Below are 9133 nucleotides of genomic sequence, written 5' to 3'. Positions count from 1 at the left end.
GGCCCTGAAGGCCATTTTAGGGAATATTAACTTTCCTGTAAAGCAGTAACAACAATAATTCCATTCATCAGGAACCTGCTATGTGACTGACACTGTGCCCAACTGTTTATAAATATTTCTTCTAAACCTGGCCAAAGTCTGTGCATAAATGTTACGATATCCATCTCATGGACAAGGAATCTGAGGCTTTGAGGCTTTGGAACAAAGGGAGGGCTCTGGGATCTCTACTTCCAGAAAGCAACTGAACAAGAAGAACAGATGAGAGAAGTGGGAATATTTAGGGACTCTCTCGATTTCTTATATGCTGTGACTTTTTGTCCCCCCTAAATTGGTTAACAGGAGAATAAATGGCCAGTATTTCTAAAAATGGACTGATCCTCTCAAAAAATTTTGTGGGTTGGGCAGGCTTTTAAGCCTGTGGTCATTTATGGAATTAGAACCTTTTCCTTCCCGTGGTCCTTCCCAGCGTTCCCCATGAAAAGCATCCCCCCCAGGGACCACAGTGAAGAATTCCACAGCAGTGTCTCCTGACCAGGCAGAGCAGAAAACAAACCCGGAGTAATGTAGTGAACCAAAATTAGCTTCTTTACAAGCACATTAAAGCATAAAGATAGAGTCCATTGCCCAAAATATAACAGGAAGGCAAAAGCTTTTCTCTTCCATTTTCTCCCTCCTCCCTCACACCTCCCTTCCCTTCTTTCCACCATGCTTCTCTCAATAGGCAATAATGCAGGGTCTTGGATGAGTAGAGTCCCCTTCATTTTCAAGTAAACTCAATCAACATTCCCAAGAAAACCACTGTGTGCAACTTCAGTGACATTGCCGAGTTCCGGGCAGGGGCAGGTTTGCCGTCTGTTTATTAGTCAGTCCTGAAGTCGGCCAGCTTCTTTATTAAGTTTTTATGTTAAGATACTACTATCTTTAGGAGCACAGAGACAGGGATGCTGACCTGAATTGCATTGCTGCTTCTTAGGAAGCAGACAATTGAGCAAGTACTAGGATAACTGAGCTTAAAAAAAAAAAAAAAAAAAGATTGTCTTTGGGAAACAGATTATCTTTAATAGCAATACTTTACATTTTTGCATAGCACTTCTAAAATTGACAAAGCATTTTCACATATGCTTCTTCATTTAATCATTACCCCACCCACTGATGTAGATATTACTATACCCGTACAACAGAACAGGAAACTGGGACTTGAAGACACCCACCTAGATCTTTCAACTCCATATAAATGACCTATTTATTACTCTTAACATCACAGTGTCTCTTTTGTGTGTTTTTAAAAAGCCTATCAGCTGGTATTGTAGGGATTTTCCCAGCTTGCTTTATGGAGGAATCCCACCCAGGGGCAGTACTTAAAAGTTGGACAGTACATAGCACAGTATCAGAGCTAGAAAGATAAGTGGGGGAACCTGCCTATAATCTCAGGGCTGGATCCACAAATTGCTTTCATGACAAAATTATAACAATTCTGTCCCTATTCCAGTCTCACAAGCCTCCTTAAACATGACTTTAACAATCAAAGCCAAGAGGAAAGCTAAGGTTGGGACCTGGATAATAGCAGTTCCCAACCTGTCTTGCCTGATAAAATGAAAGATCTCACTCTGAAATCGTGAATCATTAGGTGGGAGGGAACTTGCCCACAATCTGGTGTAATCCTTTACTTTTGTGTATAAGGAAGTTGAGACTAACAAAGACAAGCAGAGCCCCCAAAGCCTGAACTCAGCTCTCTTGGTCCCAAGCCACCAAGCCTACCTTGTGCTTGGTAGTCCTGTTCTCAGCTGTGCTCAAAGAGTCAAGTGCCACCCAGCTGGTCAGAGATAGTGGGACTGAAAGATTTCCAGGCACAGGTACCTGTCTCAGCTTTGGCTTTGCCTTGGCAGTAAAGACCAGGCATCAGCTGCTGGCTTGGCTGATGTGTTCCCAGAGCAACAGGGTGAGTGTTGGCTGCCAACATTGAAATCTCAGGGAATATAAAGTGTTGAGCCAGTTAAACATCCCAAACTACCCTGTCTCTCAAAAACAAGGGTGACTCATCATAGCACTTCTGTGACTGGGAGGGTGTTAGGGAAGCCACAGGGCCTAAAATCCCATACCCAGAAGCCCCCAAATTCCCTCCCTTGGCATTTTGCTCACAACTGTTTCCTCTAACTTAGAACCAACACATGTACTACTCACAAACCCAGCCCTCCTCCCTGAAGCTCACCTGAACTCTTCAATCCCAGAGGAGATTTGTCTTCACACCCGGAATCTGCTCTATATAGTTTGACACTTGATTCTATACTTCTTTTACTGCTTCTTGGCCATTTTGAGTGTTTTGTTGTTGACCCAGATTGTAAATGATCTGAGAAGCCGAGTTTCTTCCTCTGCACCCTACAGCATGTGTCAGAGTGTCACCCAAGAGCAGAAATGTATGCAGGCTCACAGACAGTCCTGACTTCAAGAGCCTTTACATACCTGCCATATAGCAGATGCTCAATAAATTTTCATTTGCTTCACAGTGGCTTCTGACTTTTCAAAAAAAGGGCTCAGGAGCCAGGCCTCTGCATAGGTTAGAAAAAAGATACCCCTCCCCTGGGCAGACCCAGCCCTGCCAGGTTGCATGGCTGAGCCAGTGGAGTGTGGGCTAAAATCCAGTCCCCCAGCTGGGTGCCCTGTGCAGTGAGCTCCTATACCACCTGAGCTGTAGCTCTTTTCAAGGGCAGCAACAAGATCTTTCTCTCCACAACCCTCCTTAGCTCTCCATTCTGATGGGGAAGGCCTACCCTGGGAAAGCTGCATTGAACACTTCCCAACATATTTCCCAGCATCTTTCCTGTTATAAACAAATGGAAACCAATAATAATAATAATAATAATAATCAAGACACACCTGCAACAATTCCTTGCCATGTCTATGCTGCCAGCAGGACGTTGGAAGGCCCTCTGCAGCACTGTCGCAACCTTCTTCTCTTCTACTGGGAAGACCCAGAACCTGCCATGAGTTGTCCTAATTTTCTGTTTTTGCTTTACCTCAGTGCCCCTTTCCTGCTGCTCTTTGGGTCATATCCCTTTGCCTCTTTCAAATCCCACCCAAAACCCAGTCTCCTCCATGTTGCTTCAAAGAGCACTACCCGTTCTTCTTGGTACTTCTTACCACTCCCATTCCACTCTGCCTTCCATTTACTTAGATCTCTCTTGAAACCCTATTCCTCCATGTTACTAGCACGTAACCCAGTGGTCAGTGTCTTTTAGCCCTCTGTGCACAAAAGATTCTGGGTACTCATCCTGCATCAACCCAGATGCTTAATTAACTACACACTATCCTGAGCTTCCCCCAAAGGACTCATTCACAAACAATCTGGTGAACAATCTTGACTTTACAAGAGATTTACTTTATAGGAACAGGTACTTTCATAGTCCATCCCACAGAAAACTATTTACCAGTCTTTGCAAGCAATGCCATTTTCCAAGTGCTTACTTGGCAGCCTTGTCCTGAGAGTTTCTCATCACTTAATGTGCTCCCAGCCACAGTGAATCTCTAAACTGTCCCTGTGTGTCTTTCCCATTTGTCAGATCAAACTCATTGTCTTTCTATCCTAACAGGCAGAAAAGCCCAATGTTGCCTCAACTCCCAACTGCTCTCATGCATCCTCCAGTCTATCATGACACTCAGCCAAAAACAGGCTCTTTTTCAGTTTAATCTTCTTTAGAACAAATCAGGAACAGACAAGCCTAGAATATTTTTTCTTGTGACATGTATGTGAGTATGTTTTCCTCCATGGAGGATAAAGCTCAGACGACAAGGACTGAGTCTTCTACATCCATGCAACCTATATAGTGAAGATGCATACAGTAAGCCTGTGACCAGGGTTTCCTCTACCAAAAACAGGAACAGAACAGTTCCGAGTCTTTTCTGTCTCTCCATTCTTCTTTCCTCCCAAGTAAGACCCAGAACTGGAGTCAGGGGGAAATGCCTGAAGATGCAGTAGACACTTCATAAATAGTTGTGAAATGAATGAGTCAGTGAGTAAAGAGGAAACAGGAGCAAATAAAAGAGCACCGTCACCGACAATATTTCAGACTAGCTAAAGGGAGCTTTGAAAACCAAATCAGGGGGATAGGATGAAGTGTGAATGCTGAATGGCAAGCATGGGGTTCTGGTATCAGCTCTGCTTTCATCACCATTTGGAACCTCAGGAACATCTTTGGGTCTCAGATCCTCATCCATCCATCCCATCCACCTGCCTGTGCATTGCTCAGAGTCCTCAGGGTAATTTGACATTCATGCATGCAGTGTCTTTCCCCAAATGTCCAGCCACCCAGTGCCCCTCGGTGCCTCTGCACTCTGCAGAAAGCTTTTCTTGGCTGCAGTCCTGGACCAGGGACCTTCATCGCCCGTTAGCAGAAAAGAATTTTCAGCTGTGGAAACTGGTAAACTCTACATATTTTACAGATGACAGTCTAAACTCCTGGTGATTCTAAATGTGGTGTGAAATGGACAGAAGTCATCCTGCTGGTGTGATATGGCTGAAATAGCATCACTACCACCGTCACCCCCCATGTACACATGCGCGTCATGGAAAGAGCAGACGCAACAAGTTACAGGGCCTTGGCCAGTGGGGCCTCTCCCCATCATTCACAGCCCCTTTTCTGGGGTTTTCTGTTTTTAAAAAATGTGGTCCATTTGTTCTGCAAGAAAACAGTTCAAGGTCACCTAAAAGCAAAAGAGGGAATTTATAAACCACACTCCTGAGACCTGATCCATCCATCCGAGTCCAGCTCTGAAAGGCTGCACAGCACCCCCACCATATATACCTGGAGAGGAGAAAATCTTTTCTGGTTGAGCAGCCACCAATCCACTGCCACCAGGGTCAGAGTTGTGAGAAATGTCCAGGGGCATAATTTGGATACTAACAACATTGAGTTCCTGGGAAACAGAAAACTTGTTGAATTTTTAAATATTTATTTTCTCTAATTTGGTTAAGATATTAAAGCAACTTGAACCCTAGGTTTCTAAGCTAAGAAAAGGAAGAAATTCCCAGTGGATATTTGATTTAACAATCGTCCTCCACCACCTGGTCAGCTGGCCTCTGATGCCCATCACTGTTACATCCTTTCTGCACCTCTAAGCCCGTAACTCCTCCTACCAAGCCAAAGCCCTGCGGGTAAGAAGCGCCCCAACCTGCTGGCACTCAAGTTACATCAAAGGGGCTCAGGTCCCCACTGAATGCATCCGCATTTATGTGTGTGCGTGTGCGCGCGCATGTGTAAGTATATACGCGCGTGTTTGTGTGTGGAGCGTGTGTATGCGCGCGCGCGGGTCCGTGGAGGGGGCGGGCTCTGAGCCCGGGGGCAGGGCTCCGCGGTGAAGAGTGGCAGCTGGACTTGCCAGGCTGCGAGGGACAGGGTGCAGAGCCGCAGTGCCGTAGTAGCGGGCAGGCGAGATAGACTGCTTTCAAGCTGCGGATCCCCCAGCAGAGGTGGAAGACCCTGGGAGCTGCCTAACGGCAGGCGGGTCGCTTTATCTCCGAGCAGCGCACTGGAGCCGTCATCCCCCTCCCCCGAGAAGGCTGCGCGGGCGGGAAGACGCCGAGACGCCAGCTTCGGTCCCCTTTCTGTCTTTCGGTTCCTCTTTCCTCCCAAGTAAGGGAATAAGATTCGAGAAAGGAGCGCCCCAGGCAACCGCGCAACCAAGTGTTGCATAGTGAGGTAAGACCGCTGCCGTCGTAAAGGAGGGGGTCTCTAGCTCCGGAGGCGCGGGGTGTAGCAACTTGGAAAAACGAGGGCAAAGCAGGAGCTGGTCCCATGGTCAGGGAAGAGGCTGCAGACAAGGCCACTGCACCCGCCCTGGCAGTGCCACCTGCCACAAAGCTGCAGGAGGGGATGCTCCACTGGAGGGGTGCAGGGTGGGGCGCCGGCTCCCTCTGTGATTGGGAGGTCCCCAGACCGAAGAGCTTGCGAAGAAAGGCGGCCTTGCTACAGGCAGTTTGGTTAAGCAACTGGTCGAATTTCTAACCTTCTGGACTTACCTTGGCTCCTTGGAATCCAGTTTGCGCTCCTGGGAGCATAGAGCTGCGAAGAGCACGAGGCGCTTTTCCTAATGTCTGGCCGCCAGTGCCTTCCACAGTCCCGCGGCCAGACTTTGAGGCACTCCACAAAGCCTCTGGGTTGGTGGGCTTAACAGGGAAGCTGAAGAGAACACGGACAACTTGGCAGATAAAGAAAGGGGAGGATCAGGAAGAAAATCTAACGCTAACCCGTGTAGTCTCAGAGCAAGCTGTGTCCGCGTGTGTTTGTGTCTTGAGGGGCGGGATTCAGAATCACCTGTGGGGCTTTCACAAACTCCACCAGTCCACCTCTCCCTCCATAATCTGAGATCTTTCACTCCCAACGAGTGGAATAGAATTTTGGGAGGGGGCTGTGGAGCTCCACAAAGCCCCACAGGTGATTCTGCTATGTCGCCTCCATCCCCGCCATCACTGCAGTGGAAAGCACGGGACGAGGCAGAGGAGACATTTCCCAGACGTGAGCGATCCAGCTGTGGAACTCTGGGTGGCATTGAAGACCCTTCCTCCAATCGCCCCAGGCGGCAGGAGGGTCTGATGCAAAGCAAGGTGATTTGTGGCTGCGCTGCAGTGGCGCGCGGGAGCGTTGTGAACCCGTGGTCTCCCAGGTCGGTGCTGAGAGGTTATCTCCCCAGGCCTCATTAGCATACGTTGTCCTCTCTGTGGGGAGGAAGGCCTAGGAAGGCTGTTTGTCATGCTTTCATTTCAGGGGGTCTTGCATCTAAAGGTGCACAGAGGTCACCTCTAGACATGTTGAGGAACAGTGGTCAAGTCACAGGACCAGAAACTGCCCTTCTGGTCCAGATGAGGGCATCAACTTGGTTATTTCTGTGCCTGGGATTCTGTTATAAAATACAGCGTGCAGAGCCACTTGCTGGAGCACAGGTGTGTACCTTCGTTGTCAATGAAGGACATTAGATCATAGGGCTCAAATGTCAAGGTCTGATCACAAACCCAGTGCACACACATGCACACACACACCCTTTTATGCTTTATTGCCCTTCTCATTCCAGGGATATGGCCTAATGTGGGAAGGTATTTCCACATTTGTCATGTTAGAAAGGACTGTATTTGCCAGAAATTCCACTCTGAATATAAATTGTACTTACTAAATAAAGTGGCTGCAACTAAGCTAACTTTTTGTTTTACTCCTGATCTAAGTGGAGTTTTGTTGTTTTGTTTGTTTTGCCAGTTGAGTTAGTGTGTTTAAGTCCAGCATTACAGGTGCTATGACAGGTATTTTTTTCTGAGAGGGGTTTTGGTGGGAAGCTGGTAGATGAGTCCTTCCCTCCTTACGTTTTTTCTGTGATGTTTGGTTCAGATCAACCAAGACTGGGGGGAGGGTGTGATAAGGTGATAAACATCAGAGTAACTTGGAATGTAGCTTCTCAGAGATAGGAGAGGCTACTAAGATATTTATTCTAGCTTCCCCTCAACTTCCCACACAATACTACAAAAAAGTGTCAAGGATCCCTTCAGCCCTGACACTCCCAGAGGCCCAGACTGTGCATGTGTGAGGCTCTGCCAGGGCTGGCCCCTAGCTCCTTTGGGGAAGGGAAAGAGGAAGAAGGAAGAGAAATACTTTCATTGTGGTAAAATTCTTTTTTAAAAATATCTGACTGTATGACAACCCTATGTTATACTCTTTTAGTATAAAAGTAAGCTGAGTCTATTGCAGAAAATTTTGGAAGTTGAAAACTGCAAAGAAACAAATCACTCATGATTTTGCCACCAGGCCTCACACTATTCACATATTTCTTTTCCATCTATTTTTTTTAATATTTATTTTTTAGTTGTAGTTGGATGCAATACCTTTATTTTATTTATTTATTTTTATGTGGTGCTGAGGATCGAACCCAGGGCCTTGCATGTGCTAGGTGAGCACTGTACCGCTGAGTCACAACCCCAGCCTCTCCATCTATTTTTATGACTTGAAATTATACAGTCTATAGAGGGCCAACATTTATAGGTAACCTAGTAAATGTACTTTGCATGGTGTTAAGCATTTTATACTCATTGTGTCATTTACTCCTCAGAAGTCCCTCTGAGATAGATAGTATTATTATCAACCCCATTCTCTAGGATTGCATAAAGTTCAGGTGACTTGCTGAAGTCAGGCAGCTAGTAAGCAATGGAGCCAGAATTCAAATCCAAGCTGCCTGACCCCACAACGTGGATGCTTCACCTCTGTAGCTATTCTCTACTTTTCTTCTTAATTGGTGTTGCAGCAAAAGTCTTTCATGAACATCATTATCCTGGCTACAGATTATCACACTGTTAGTCATGTAAGTTGTTTCCTATTATTAACAACTACAAATAACTCTGGGCAAAGTCTTTACTGCACACATTTCCAATTACTTCCTTTGGATAGATTCCCAGAAGCAGAATCACTGGGCCAAAGGGCACAACTGTTTGAAAGCTCCCAACATATATCAGAAGTCACTTTTCAAAAGGGCTACACCAAGTTATACTTCCATTCACCAGAGGCAACACTGTTATAGTCAAAGCAGGTGACATTGTTCAGGGCCTCACAAGACCAAGCCACACCACAGAAACATTCCCTAACCCCCTAGGAGAAGGAACCACACACATCACCATGCTTTATATACTCAACTGTGATTATAGAAATCAAATGAAGATATGTAGAATTCTTTGGCTAAAGGTCACATGTTAATTTTAAACAAATAAACTATTGTGAAAATATATAAATGTGCATAACATAACATTCACTTCTTCACGCAAGTAACTATTAATAACCCTCACTTATGAATGTGTAGAATTCCATCATAATAGGAGTTGATATTACATCATAAGTAACAGAGTTTGGCTAAAAACACATACACACAATTTTGAAAGAAAGCAAATTGACTGTAGCTATGAGTTTTCTCTAGATCTGTATTTGCCCCCTAGTCACCTCTGCCACAAGCAGTAGGCTTAGCCCTGGGGTACAATTTACTATTGCACATGGAGTAACTACAGTTGAGCCCCACTCTAAGATTTACTTTTGCAAGACTCAGCTAATGACTTAAAATGTCCTTCTGAGAAGCCCTCCCTTGCTGTTCACTGGAGTTGGGACTCTCAACC

The 9133-nt window shown here is 45.9% G+C and overlaps 1 protein-coding gene across 5 annotated transcripts in view; it reads left to right on the top strand.

Moving 5' to 3' along the window:
* The first annotated feature begins 5316 nt into the window (after positions 1-5316).
* Dgkg (diacylglycerol kinase gamma) overlaps positions 5317-9133 on the top strand; it is a 199803-nt gene continuing 195986 nt past the window's right edge. For 4 of the 5 annotated variants that reach the window (XR_007347933.1, XR_007347931.1, XR_007347932.1 and 1 more), the window contains exon 1: positions 5319-5693. The gene's annotated coding sequence lies outside the window, so the exon portion shown is untranslated. Of the gene's footprint in view, positions 5694-9133 lie in introns of all 5 variants that reach the window. The other variant, XM_048804033.1, reaches the window with a different exon arrangement.

The sequence above is a fragment of the Marmota marmota genome, unplaced genomic scaffold (assembly GCF_001458135.2).
Source record: "Marmota marmota marmota unplaced genomic scaffold, marMar, whole genome shotgun sequence".
In the NCBI taxonomy this organism is placed as follows: domain Eukaryota; kingdom Metazoa; phylum Chordata; class Mammalia; order Rodentia; family Sciuridae; genus Marmota; species Marmota marmota.
Note: the sequence above shows the minus strand (reverse complement) of the source record. Positions and strands in the feature narration are given on the sequence as shown.